At 49.4% G+C, this 14,021-nt stretch overlaps 1 protein-coding gene and 1 long non-coding RNA gene across 2 annotated transcripts in view; one reads left to right on the top strand and one right to left on the bottom strand.

Annotated features, from left to right (window-relative positions):
• Window positions 1-14,021, bottom strand: part of PEBP4 (phosphatidylethanolamine binding protein 4) — a 186,343-nt gene that overhangs the window by 121,319 nt on the left and 51,003 nt on the right.
• Window positions 9,294-12,152, top strand: LOC138923259 (uncharacterized). The gene is made up of 2 exons (XR_011436650.1): window positions 9,294-9,490; window positions 9,945-12,152. It is a non-coding gene; the product is annotated as an uncharacterized lncRNA (long non-coding RNA).

Here is a 14,021-nt window from a genome sequence, read left to right on the forward strand (position 1 = left end):
TGGGGACCTAGGAAAGCAACTCCTGGGGACAATGCCAGACGAATGCCCTGGGTGACAGTCTCTACTTCCTCCCTCCCAGCCACGACTGGCTTGCAAGGTGCCTCGAGTAAGTTCCAACACGCAGGGCTTGATGGAGACCACTGGGCTTCCTGTGGAAGGAGATGCAGAAGACCCCGGGCTGGAAGCCCCAATGTCTGGCTTGAGTTTCAGCTGCAGCAGTTCTCCAAATGCTCCTTACTCATGACTTTGTACTACAGTTTCTTTGCAGTAATTTTTGAGAATGAACACACGCCTGTCAAGGAAGTGCTTTGGGACCCTGCGTGAAAGGTACTCCTTGGGATTGTAGAACTAGATGCTGAGACTGGAGGTCATCTGGCATAACTTTATGATTGTACAGAGGAGGAAACTGAGGCTCAGGAAGGTTAAGTGACTTGCCACCCAGCCAGAGCACTCCGGTGCTCTTCCGCAGTGCCACCCACTGCACATCAGAGTTAGCTCTGAGGCTGACAAAGAGCAGAAAAATCCTCACTCTTTCTTGCTTGTTGGAATTCCATCGCCCAGAGCTGCCAGAAAAAGAGGACACCACACAGCTCCCAGAGAGCACAGGTGAGGCTGGGGGGGAGAACATGCCTCGGCCTTGATAATTGAATCTTGGCGCGGAGAGACAGCCAGGTGCACCGCAATTGAGTTAAGTGGAAAATGCCATTTCCGTGTTGTTAGAAGCCTTCTGGGCCCACGGCCCTGGTCATTTACTCCAGGCACCTGGTGGTCTCTCTCATCTGACCCCAGCTCCAGCCTGAGCCACGGGCCAGCTGGGATCAGCTGCGTGGGGCAGAGAAAGAAATTAATTTTCAATCCCCAGGGACCACAGTTGGCAGCTCTGCAGCCCAGGGTTATATAGACCTGAGGAGAAGAGAGCACGCGCCCCCAGGGGAGTTATTGAACTTCCAAATGCTGCCGGGGGACGAGGAGAGGGAATGAGAGAGAGAGGGGCTGAAACAGACTATTGGCAATCCCGTCACTGAGACTTAATGTTGCTGGAGATTTTGCCTCTTGCTGATTTCTCTTCCGAATATTTAATTTCACACTCCTGCCCTCCGCCTCCAAAGCATCAACCCTTAGAAAGTAGAAGAGCTGAGTTTTTTCTTCCCTTTCTCCTACCTGTTGTTCTGAGGCAAGAAATTGCTTTTGTGAAATTGCCTTGCTCTGATTACATGAACGAATCTTGTCGGTGCCCGCTCCTTCCCACCTTCAAAGAACTTGGGAGGAGCACAAACCTCCCAATTTCTTTTCTGAACCCAGGTAAACGGGAGCAAGCCTTGGTCTACTTTCCCTGCGAGCCCACCTTCTCTAGTAATTGGTAAATGAACGGCAGTTAAAAACATAGCTCAGCACGCCCAGCCAGAAAGAGCCTAGAAAAATCTGTTTCCCAACACAACCTTGTTCCAGCACAGTCTTTTGTGAGTGTGAAGAAAATACGAATTATGGTTCCTGGCCGTGCAAAGTCCTCACTAAGAAGAAAAAAAAAATAATAAAGAAAGAAAACGCTACATCTGTTTCCATTTCACTTCCTCACATGTTTAAATACATGGATGAGGCATCCGTCTAAATTTACCAGGTCCTGAGCAATTAACAATTAAAAAAGAAAGAAAAAAAGAAGACTGAAAGATGATGGCAACGTTTTTGAAAAATGCAAAATGCTGAGATGCGTGTGTTGATGTGTTCATTTCTACTGCGCTGCATCCGTTTGCAATCCTGGCACTATGTGAAGAGTGTGGTGCGCCTTCAAAAAAAGGAGCCATGCGATGCCTCTCTCAGGCCACAGCAGGTACTGGCCCGAGAAGCCGGCAGGCTGCAAGGTGCTTTCATCACTGCGGGAGTCACAGGTCACCTGTCTTAGCCCCTATCCTTGGCTAAAACAAGCCTTTTCCACACTAAGGATTCCAGCTTCCTTTAAATCTGTAATTGCTTCGATTTCCGCAGGTATGGAGCCTGGAGACTCCACGACTAAGAATTGTATTAGCCAACAGAGGTGCTACTTTGATGAATCATTACTCAGCCCTCACTTCAACCCTTCCCCACGCTGGTCTGAACCAGCGTCACGGATTTCTTTCTTCCACCTGTGCGGATCAGTGGACTGTCCCTTCAAGATCACCTGTTTCAGGGATAATTAGTTTCGCCGCGTCACAGAGGTGGATGCAAACGGGAGTGTTACTCCTGCTTCCATCCTAGGGCAGGTCAACACTGGGCACTGGAGAGTTGCCTGCAAATGCCTTACATTTATTTAAAGCTTTCAACGTTTCAAACTCCTCAACATTTATTAACTCAAGGCCCCTGAAGTAGGTGGGAAGGTGCCCTTCTCCCCAGAGAGGGGGTCACCCACCTCCAGGCCTGTGTTCTTTCAACTCTACGACTTGCCTCACAGTAAATTCCTTCCACTGGAGGAAACCCAGCATGGAGAGCTGTTGTTACGTCCCTTTGGGGATTTGGAGTCCTAATCCTGGACTCAGCTTCTTCTGTTGCCTCCAGGAGGCCTGTGCTCCTTCTCTGGACTAAATGAGTGATGGTCTGAATCTGCGGATGGTTCTTATCTGAACGGCTTTTATCTCATCAGGGCAAAGGTAAAGAAACACTTCCTCCAGATTTAGGAAAGATTGGGACCCATAGAGGAACAGATCACAGAAGCTGCCTCTTGGTTGAGACAATAATTGCACCAGTCACTAATTGTTTTTGATAAACTGCCACGGGTCCTAGTTAATAAGAACAACAAAACCCCCCAGCCCCAGGATCCAGAGAGAATATCTACATACGAGATTAAAGTTATCCATCCAACATAATCAGTGCATGCAGGGCCATACACAGACAGGTGGTGTCAGAGCCTCACTCTGAACATCCCAGTGCATGATTCCAGGTGCCAGAGAGCTGGACCTGGTCCCGCCCTGCAGGAATTTACCGAGTTACAAAACGGTTTAGAGATCAGCAGTAGCCTATTAATAAGGCACTGCTTCTGTGGAATTCATTCTCACCGCTGTTTCCGCCCATGAGGCTCTGATTTCAGGACGTGGATCCTGATGGGCAACTTGCTTTGTGTTTCCCCACATCTCTCAGGACCGTTCTCTTCGCTGGGGACTCGCCAAACACATGTTCACTACCTCCCTGCCTCTGGGGCTCTTTCAGGGCCTGGCACCCACTCCTGCTACACAATCAGCACACACTGCAACGGCAGTTGTAGGGAAACTAGGAAAGAAATAAGTGATGTTGCTGTAGGCACGAGTCTCAGAAACATCCCTGGTGGGAGTAAATGTAGTTGTGCCTTGATGACACCCAGGGACGAAAAGAACCTCCAGAACTGGCAGGAAAAGCAGGGGGAATAATTGGGTGCAGGGCCACCAGGAAGCAGAAGAGTTAATGTCTTTTCTCCCCATCTTCACTTATGGAATCTGAATTCTTGATCAAGCGGTTTGTCGGGATTGTTGTGTATTTACTGTAATTATAGAACATCAAATGTGCATTGACGTAATTACCATAAATATGTGTAAAGACATTATAACGTGTAATTATGTCATATAATTCTTTAATAAAGCATGCAGAAGAAAAATTACTCTGCACATGCTCAATGCACATCTTTTTCTTACTATTTCTACCGAAGGTTTGATTTGCTTCCCTCCCCCTCCCCTCTCTTCAAAATTACGGAGACAGTTCTTCCCACTTAGAATTAAGAAGCAGAAGACTTAAGAAGAAGAATAGAATGTGTGTGTGCAAGCTTGTGTGAGTGGGGATATATACGTGTGCTTGCACACACACACCCCCCCAGGAAAGAACAGCATTTTCAAACGCTGGCAGAGGTGTCATAGTCTGGGCACGAATAGCACACAGCCTTGCCATCTGTGTCCCCGTTCCTGATGGCGGAGCCCCGCCCTCATCCAGGTGGGGAGGTCAATCCCTCCCCTCTCTCTCCCACCTAAATTGCCAGGGTGACCTCTGCCCCTGCATGGGGTGGACATGTCAAGCACAGGTCACACGGTTTTGTGGCACTGAGGGCTCCTGGGAGAGGGACGCTTAGGAAGATGCTGACGTTATTCTGAACCCAGGGAACTTTTCTAAAGATTTCAACAAGAAGTAAAATCCCTGGGTGAGATAACTAGGAATGTTCAAGTGAGTCTGGACTCATCAGACTGTCGCCGGGAGGCTGGAACAGACGTAAAGTCCTTTCCCAGCCCTTGGAGAGTCTGTCAGCTGCGGGGTCTGTGCTCAGACCTACATTTCCGATGTTCTCCCCGCTTTTCCACTGTGAGTCTTTCCGAGGCAGTGCACCCCTGAAGTCCGGGGTTCTGGAGATAAAACAGCTGGAAGCATTATGTTCCTAGAATTCAGAGTCAAACTAAATGGGGAAAAATGCTCTCGTGAGTGGGAAAGGCCTTCCCAATAACAGTATCAAAATAGAACTCAGAAAGGAAGACTAGTGATAGGTTAGAGCACGCAAAAATGTACAACCTGTCTACACCAAAGAAAGCCCCCAAACAAAACATCACCATAAAAATAGTAAAAAGCAAACAAAAGGAGACAGAAATATTTGCAACATATATGACGGAGGGGACAATGTCCTTAATGTATTAAAAAACTCTGACCAATCAATAAGAAAAAAATCTGATTAGAAAAAATGGTCAACAATGAACAGAAAAATCACTAAATAAATACAAATGACCAACAAGCATCTGAAAATACAAATACAACTTAATTCATAATCAAAGAGAGAGATAAAACGTTTAGCCTATCAACTTGATAATTATCTTAACAAATTATAATACCCAGTGTTGGTGAAGGGTTGAAGGCATGGGAATAGAAATTGGTGTAACTTTGCGGAGCCAACTGGGCAATGAATATCAAAAACTTTGAAAGAGTGAATACCCTTTGACCTACTAATTCTTCTTCTAGGATTTCATCCTGAGGAATTAAAAATACAGTCAAAGATTTAGGTATAAGTTTTCCTGACACCAAATTATTTATAATAGTGAAAGGAAAAAAGCCACAGAAATAACCCAATGTCCCACAAAAGGAGATTGGTGAAATGAAGTCTGGTAGAGTCATAATCCCATGGCATACCATTCAGCTGTTAAAAATGATAGGGAAGTGTTTGATGGCATGAATAGATGTACAATGACATGAAAAAAAATATATAAACAAGTATATAAACTAAGATATGATTTGTAGATATAAAAGTTCAGATGAATTTATACCAAGATATTACAACTACTAGTCATCTTTTAGTGTGAGAGGAAGGGTATTTAATTCCTTCCTTCTTCCTACCTTCTTTCCTTCCTTTCATCCTTCCTTTCTTTCTTTCTAAAAAATCTGAGTAGTCCAAAATTTTATAGTGAACATTTGGGCTACTTTTAAAGTATCCTAAGTGGTATATGCGCGCGTGCATGCACGTGCGCACACACACACACACATTTTGGTTTAACGCCCTAATGCGGTCAGAAAGAATCCCAGTTTGTAGCCTCCACAGTGCATGAGGCTCCCACTACATGCCAAAGGCTACACACTTCTCGCTGCCACTTGCTCCCCATCACTTATCGCAGAAACGCTCATGGTCGGGGCCAAGTTCTATAGCAGAACCAAAATCAGAAGCCCAGACGATGGGCCAGGAGCTGGTCTGGTCAGTAGAGTCCTTGAACCCAAGACTGATGTGACAAATCTTTTGTCCAAAGCTACAGGAGAATCCTAAGTTGGGGGAGTTTATAGTGTTGATTCCAATGGGATGCAGAGTCCAGAACCAAAGAGGGAGGTGGAAGTAGGTTACCAAACTGAGAAGCTTGCAACCAATATCAAATACTGAAGTATTTCTGATGAGCTTCTCTCTCAACTTGTCTCATTTTGTACATGTTTAAGGCAATATATTGAACCAGAGAACAGTGAGCCACAGAGATGAACAGGAAGTCGTGGAGGTGCAAGAGGAGAGCTATTTGTGAGAACTATTTGAAACAGGGGTTGTCCATGGCCTGAATTTCAGCTGCCCCATGGTGCGTGGTGCACAGTCCATGTTTAATTGACCAAGGATGGGGCAAACTCTTTGTTGTTACCCCAAACATCTTCTCCAATATTTTCTACGATGTGGGGCCCGTGTGGTTGAACTCTTGAGGTGACCAAGGCTGAGGCATTTTGTTCTTGCTGCTGTTATAATTAAGGAGGGAGCCTCTCCATGTCCCAGGGAGAAGATACAGTTTCGGCTGTACCATCATAAACAGTTGGTTAAAGCGGGATGGTGTGGGTGCAGAAATAGTAGAAGGAATAGTTGAGATTTCTGAATTTCTTCTTATCAAGTTCCTTTCTCAGATGCTGGGCAGCAAAATAGAAGGGCATCAAAGGAGTTCAACTGCCTTCAGCACTGTGGCCCAAGAAGAGAGCTGGCCTGGCTTTAATGAAGGACCACTCGAGGCATCTCTTCAACCTCAGAACAAGAATTTTCTCCTTCTGTTTTCATTTTGGTAAATGTAGAGATAAGGAGCGTACAAAATATACCCTCACTGGTGAACGTTTAGTTCCAGCATTCTTGGAGAATGCATAGCATATATATTCATCCTGTTATTCAGATTTCAAAGTATGTCATCATCTCTACTCCACTCATCTTCTCAATATCCTTAGAAAGCAAGAAAGGGTTTATTACACTTATTTTAAAGATGAAAAATCTGAGATGTAGAGAAGATAACAGAAGCTTAAAAATCTCATGTTAAATAAATAACAGAGCTACATCAAGAGGTCTGCCTTGTGGCCATCTGCTTCACAGCTTCATCTAGAAGTCAGCATTGCATGGATGTCCCCATGACATGCAGACACTTAAAAAAATAAAATGAAATGAACTCCAAAACGTCACAGACCAACTCATTTCTACTTTCAACAAGTAAGCCTTTTGTCTGAGACCGAGAAGAGCCCAGCCTATGAAGCAAAATGAGGCAGCCCCTACCAGTGAACTCTATCACAAGGCCATCGCACTCCCCCGTGGAGCCTGCACCCTGGGAGGAAGTCGACGGGTGGGGGCGGGGGCAGGGAATCCAAGTAGCTTCTGATGCAGAGCCAGTGATTTGCTAAGATGGAGCTTGCAGCACGCAGGTTGCTTACGAATATTCAATTGGAAAGAAGTTGAGCTAATCAGGCTGGGATCTCATTAGCTTCCATTAGTGCAGCTGGAGCTTGAACACCCCAGGAAGGATCAATCCAAACCAGAGGCAGCAAAGGAAGCACCCAGAGGCACCCAGGTGCAGTGGGCTCTGTCTGGCCCAGGGGAGGTAAGCCTTGGGGTCTGCTTAGCAGAAGAGGTTGGGTTCGCCAACTGTTAACTGGGATAACAGCTTGGCACACTGGCCTGCAGAGTACCTATGATGATTTCATAGAAGCCAAGGACGAAGAGAATATTGGAAGACCCACCTCAGCCATATACGAAATCAAAGCCCCGATTTTAAGCTCCACGCTCCTCGGTGTGGTGTTCAAGGCCCATTGGGCCCCCATCTGGCCTCATCTCCTACTATGGCCCTCCCTCCTTGTACTTTAAGTTCCGACCCTATCAGTCAACTGTCCCTTCCTTGGACACATCCTACACTCTGCCTCTTTCCCTTCCCTAACACCTTTGTTCTTGCAGCTTCCTTCCCCATCTTTTTTTTCTTTGAAATTGTGCTAGAATACTCATAACATAAAATTTGCCATCTTTACTTTTAAGAGTACGGTTCAGCAGTGTTAAGTACATTCACATCTATGTGCAACCAGTCTCCAAAACTTTTTCATCTTCCAAAATGGAAACTCTGTCCCCATTGAATGACAGCTCCCACCCCCAGCCCCTGACACCTGTCATTCTACTTTCTGTCTCTAAGAATTTGATGCTAAGGGTGCCTTAAGTAAGTGAAGCATACAAGATTTGTTGTTTGTGACTGTCATAATGTCCTCGAGTTTCATCCATGTTGTAGCGTGGGTCAGAGTTTCCTTCCTTTTTAAGGCTGAATAATATTCCATTGAGTGGATAGAGCACACTTTGTTTATCCATTCCCATCTTTTTCCCCTCTCAAAATCTGACTGTACCGTCAAAGCTTGAAACCCAGGGTACCTCCTTCATGAAGCTTTCCTCAAGACCCTCAGTTACAGCTAGTCATTTACAAAGATCTTTTGAGCATTTGTTCTGTACCAGGCACTGTGCTAGGCAGGGACACAAGGATGAGCAGCCATGGTCTCTCTTTCATTCTCCACCAAAGCCCAGTTTCCTGGCACATTGCTCAGGAATGACTCCGTGACAGCCCTGACTGTCCATGTTCACGACACACCATGCTGCCTTGAGGTCTGCTTGAAGGTTTCCACATTAGTCATCTCCCTCGTAAGCTCCTGAGGACCTGGGCCACATCTTCTCTCAGCATCCCCAGTACCCAGCACACTATATGGAACATGTGAAATGATCAACAAACATTTGTTCAAATAGGGTTAAATTTGCACCCGTTGGAAGGCAGGGCTTCTTGACTTCTAAGTGACTGACTAATGACACAACAAGGTAGAAGGCGGTGCCCACCTCATTGCTAGAGCTGTTTCCTGATCCAGGTGCAGAGCCACAGGCTCAGAGTGCAAGTCCCCAACAGTGGAATGGGAGACTTTATAAAGTTTTGTCACCTTCGCCTCCCGCTGTCACGTGCACAGGAGACACAGTGGCTCGGTTTGCCCTGTAACAGCTAACAACAGTAGCAGCTAAGATGTCCCAGGCTCTTTCCACATTCCAGGCTTTCTAAACGCTTTCCATAGACCCAGTGAATCCTTACAACAAACCCAGGAGATAGGTTTTATCGAGGATAAATAGTTATTATCCCCATTTCACAAATGATGAAACTGAGGTACAGAGAGGCCCATGTCTATAAAGGAAATTAAGTGACACCAGACTTGCCAGAGATTTGCCTGCAAACCTAGGTGGGCAGACACTTCATTCTATACTGTTCTGACACCGGCATGTTGCTTGGCAAGATTTGGTGTAGATTACATTCAGCAGAACTCATTGGAGAATCTCTTTAAAACATTAGAAGGGGGCCTCCCTGGTGTCAGGGATCTGTTTTCTGTTTTGGCTTCTTCAGTGTCTTGCATCTCATCTGGATTCTGAATTTCCTTAGGTCCAAGGCATGTCAACTTGATTGAAAAGAGGTATCAAGAACTAAGAACTTCTCTTGACTGAAAGGTGTGGGGCGGATGTGGTGGGCAGGGGAAATGAAAAGAAACAGAAAATTGTTTCAGTTGCCATTTATAATAACCTAGACCCAATCTTCCGCTTTAGTAAGAAGATCTCAGGAGCAATTTGTTAGAGTTTGACCAGCAGACTGACTGGTGGGGGGGAGGAGCATTAACACTGCCTCTCTCCCCCTCTCCCCACCAGGCCTGAATTAATCTCTCCTGCCTGTTTGGCTAAGCAGCGAGGGAGGGATGCCGAGAATGCATGCCTGGGGCGCAGGAGGGACCGATGGAAGGCAAGGTGGGTGCAAGGGGGGGGGGGGGGGGAGGCGGGGAGGCACTGCCTGCGGTGGTTGAGGTTGCGAGGGGCCTGGGTGGGGGAACTTTAGGGCAGGAACCAAACGAATGGCCTAGAAGAGAGGGGGTGGCTTGGGCTGTGGGAAGCGATAGGACGAAGGAAAGCCAGAGAGATGGTTATTGTTCAGAGAACAAGGAGACTGGTTTGACTAGACTGCAGGGTTTAAGTGGGGGATACAGTTGGGCTTTTTCTGGTAACGCATGGACCGCCACGGAAAACTTTGAAAAGGAGGGCAAGGTACAGTTTTTGGAAGATTCCAATGGTAGAAGTGTGTCTGACAGGCTGGAAGGAGGAGAGTCAGTGTGACCACCAGGGGCTTGTGGGGTTGGTTTTATGTTTCAACTTGGGTAGGCCACGGAATCCAGTTATTCAATCAAACATTGGTGTTTCTCTGAAGGTATTTTGTCATCGCAATTAATTGTCCACAACCAGCTGACTTTAAGTAAAGGAGATAATGGGAGACAATCTGAGTGGGCCTGATTCAATCAGTTGAATTTTCCCGGAAGAAGTTCTGCCTGTGGGCTGGAGCGTCAGCCCTTCCTGACGGCCGCACTGTGGACTGCGCGCTGCCTTGCTGACCCCTGCAAACTCGTAAGCCAATCCCTTGCAATAAATCCCCACTCCGTATCTCCTACTGTGCTTGTCTCTCTGGGTGAACCCTAACTGATACAAGGACAGACCACTGGTACGGTTTGGACTAGGCAAGAGGAGGCTTGACCAGAAGTAGAGATGGGAGAGGGGAAAGCAAAGACCAAAAGGACTCGGATGGCCTGAAGGTATAGGGGGGCAAGAGAAAAGTTGGGGGCAGCAGAACAGTGATGATCTGGAGAAACAAGGTATGGACCTGGGCTCCCGCCCTCCATCTTCCACTAATTATGCAAGTAACGCAATCTCCCTGGGTCTCCAAAAGATGCCAGGTTGAACTAGTATCTGCAAGATATCTTCCAGCTGTAATATCCTATGATTCTATATCCTAGCCAATTCTCTACAAGAGTGTCCTCATCTTCAGTCAAAAGTGCGTCTTTGCTTCTGAACGAAGTATGTTTTCTTGCCCCTAGAAGAGTGATTCAGTGATTACAGCGTCAATGGTTCTCTTCCTAAGTATCCAGGGCTTAAAACAAAGGAAGGGACCGAGGGAAGACTTCGCGGGATCCTAAAACAGCAACGTGGGTTGATCAGCTGGTAGAGGAGCTGGAAGAACAGCCATGACAAGTATAGCAAAAAGGACTCTGGCGATACTAATAATAATATTTACTGAAGGCTTACTATATACCAAACACTGTTCTAAGTGCTTAAACAGGCATTAACTCATTCAAACTTCACAATAACTCCAATATATACCCAATCTACAGAGGAGGAAACTGACGTTTCCTGAGGCTGAATGAGTCACTTAACTTCGCTAAGGTCACACAGCTAGTAGGAGTGGAGGAGATGGAATTCGAGCTGAGACCAGAGCCCACCCTTCTACCTTGTATGCTGGCCTTTTATTTATCCCAGACCTGCTGGGAGTGAGTACTGGGAAGATGACAGAGGAAGCTATGGGCCAGGAGAGGCAGCCGTGGGAATCTCCCAGCACAACACAGACAACGTGGAGAGTTCAATGAGAAAGGCCTCTTTCCTCGGATTCCTGCCTCCCCAATACACAAAACTGCTGAATGTGGGCGAGTCTCTCTGTGCCACCCTCCTGTCTGTGCATCCCAAGGGCCATACACACGCCCGTCTTCTGCAGAATCTGCTCCAATCGGAACACAGTTCAGGTGTTCCAAGCACGGCTCCATGATTTTTTGGTTGGAAAGCAGGGCCCTGAAACTGGTAAGGAGGTTTCCTACAGCTGCTGAGGCTGCATTCATTGCAGCTGGCAGCACTTTCTGACTCTCAGTGAAAGCTGTGGAGGGAGGGGGGCTTCGTGTGGAGGAGCGCGTAGGGGCTTTAACTTCGAGGATGATGAACAGTGGTTGGGGTCCTGCATGCCTTCGACCTGCAGTTGCTGAGAGTATTTCCCACCGCTTTTCATTACGTTCCCTGTCTGATCACAGCACCATTCATTCAGCCAGCATTTGGAGACACAGACTGTGCATCGCTGCTAGTTGCCATGGCAGAGTTGGAGTCGGAGGGTAGGTCCTGCCCTTCGGGAGTTCCAGCTCCAGCTCAGAAGGGAGGAGAGCCACCTGGGTGATGACATCTGGTTGAAGTCCAGGGAGATGTCTGCCCTGCCAGCCTCACAGTGGACCAAGGAAAAAAAACTGTGTCACCCTGGATTGTCCAGTTAAGCGTCAATTGTTTCTCAAATGCACGTGGTCCTCTCCACGGCACCCGGTCCAGGCCTTTATCCTCTCTAATGGGTACCCGGGCTTCCACTCTTATCCCATCAAATTCACCGTCCTCTCAGGTACCAGCAAGATGTATTTCACACTCCAGTCTGACCAGGTCCTTTCCCTGCTTGCCCCGAGATCCTCTCCAGCGTCGCCTCCCACCTCCATACACGAAACATTTTCACCTCCAGCAACTCCAAACTGCTTCTTTCTCGACCTTGTATCTTGTTCATAGAATGCCTCCTGCCTTTTGCTTGATTAACTCCACTTCTCAATTATAGACTTAGCTCAGGTGTCATCTCCTCCAGGAAGGCTTACTTGATTACAAAATAGGACACTAACCCCCCCCTCCCTGCCAGGCTCCGTGAGACTTCTGTGCTCCGGGCGCTTCTCTGCAGGAACAGCTCTGTGGGGCCACCTGATTGTTCTGTAATGATGGTTTTCTAGGCTCATCTCTCCCGCTGGACCTCAGCTCACTGAGGCCAGGGACTGTCTGAGCTCTGAGCTTAATCCAGGACCTGACACAAACGGCGAAGTAAGAGGAGTCAGAAGGCACTGGTGAAGGCAGAACCACCAACAGGCCATAGGAAACCTGGGATTCTGACCTGGAATTGATCACATCTGCATACCCTGACTCCATGCCTCAGTTTCCCCACTGGGGAAGCATGGGGGCTGGGGAAGCACTAGCAAGAAGAATCTAAGTTACTCTGGAGGCAGCCGCTTCCATTCATTAGCATTTGCAAAGGGCTCTGAGCGCTGCAGATGGAAGCGGCTCCGGCAGGCAGCTTGTGAGGACTAAAAATAGAGTTGTGTAGCACCTTCTCGGCAGAGAGCTCAGAAAAGGGTGGAAGGGGGAGAAAACAGGTAGCCAGCGGTGGAAGAAGCTGACCGAGTCCTAGAGGGTAGCATGCACTGCGGTAAACTACCGCGGGAGACGCTGTGCCACCGCGCAGCGCCGCTCTACCTGACCCCCAGCACGCGCCATCTGTCTGGGAAGGTCAGGGGCAGGCGGAGTGTCCGGAGGCAGGGGACAGACTGTGGCCTTTTCGTGGTCTGAGGACGGGACTGCTGCCCCCTGATGAGCTATCTTCACAGCAGCCGGCGGGTGGGGAGGCGCGGCGGGCGCCCTGGGCGGGTGGGCAGGTATCACAGCGACAAAGGCGACAGGCAGGGCCCCCGCGGAGTCTGAGGCCGCGTCGCCGGGGGTGGGCAGCCAGGCGGAGGCCCGGTTCGCTAGGGGGTGGGGGTAGAGAGCGCGGCTGGGGCGGGACGAGGAAGAACCGCAGGGGGAGGGGAGAGGGGCCCACGTTCTCTGTGACTCAGGTCTGACTCAATGCCATTTCTGAAACAGCCTGGGGGGCGGGGGAAGGTGTTTTTTCGAAATGACAAAACAACTCCGTGCTCAGGGCAGCTCTGGAAGAGCGGCGGGAGGATGGGAATCACCCCGGGTCTGCCTCCAGCGAGGCTCCCGGCTGCCAACCCACGGGCGGCGGCGGGACCCTCGGCTCCTGCCCTCCCCCATTCGCGGCCGGGCGGGGCGGGGCGCCGGGGTCCCCCACCGCGAGGTGCCGCGCGCCGCCACCCCCGGCCGCGCGGGGAAGGAGCCTCCGGGAAGAGCTAAAAAGGGAAGGCGCTGCCGCGGTGCAGCCGCCGCCGCCGCCGCCGCCGCCGGGGAGGGAATTCCCTCCGCCCGGGCGCGCGCGGCCCCCCGCCCCCGCCCCATCCTGCTCGGAGAAGAAGCGGATTCTGCCGGAGAGTAGGAGGCAAAGGAAGACTCAGTTCTAGCCACCCCCTCCCCGCACGGATCCCAGAGAAAAGGCGAGAGGATTCCCCACCGGATCTGGCGGGCGGAAGGACGGGGCCCGGGGAAGGAGCAGGGCGGCTCCTCATGGGCCCGGGACTGGGGTGGGGACCCCTGCGCAGCGGCCGTCGCCCCGCTGCTCTCCGCGCTCAGCGCCCCAACACCCCCACTCCGACTCGGGACGCGCTCCCCAGGCTGGACCCGGCTCCCGGAGTGCTGCCGGGGCCCCGGGGCCGCGCCCCCGCCTCCCCCCAGCTGAGGGCGTCGGCTCCAGGCCTGTGCCCATTCGGAGCCGGAGAGGAGCCCCGTGAAATTAGGAAATAACTTCACTTGCAAAGTTTTACGGTTTGCAGAGCAGGTC

Source organism: Equus caballus, chromosome 2 (genome assembly GCF_041296265.1).
Source record: "Equus caballus isolate H_3958 breed thoroughbred chromosome 2, TB-T2T, whole genome shotgun sequence".
Lineage (NCBI taxonomy): Eukaryota > Metazoa > Chordata > Mammalia > Perissodactyla > Equidae > Equus > Equus caballus.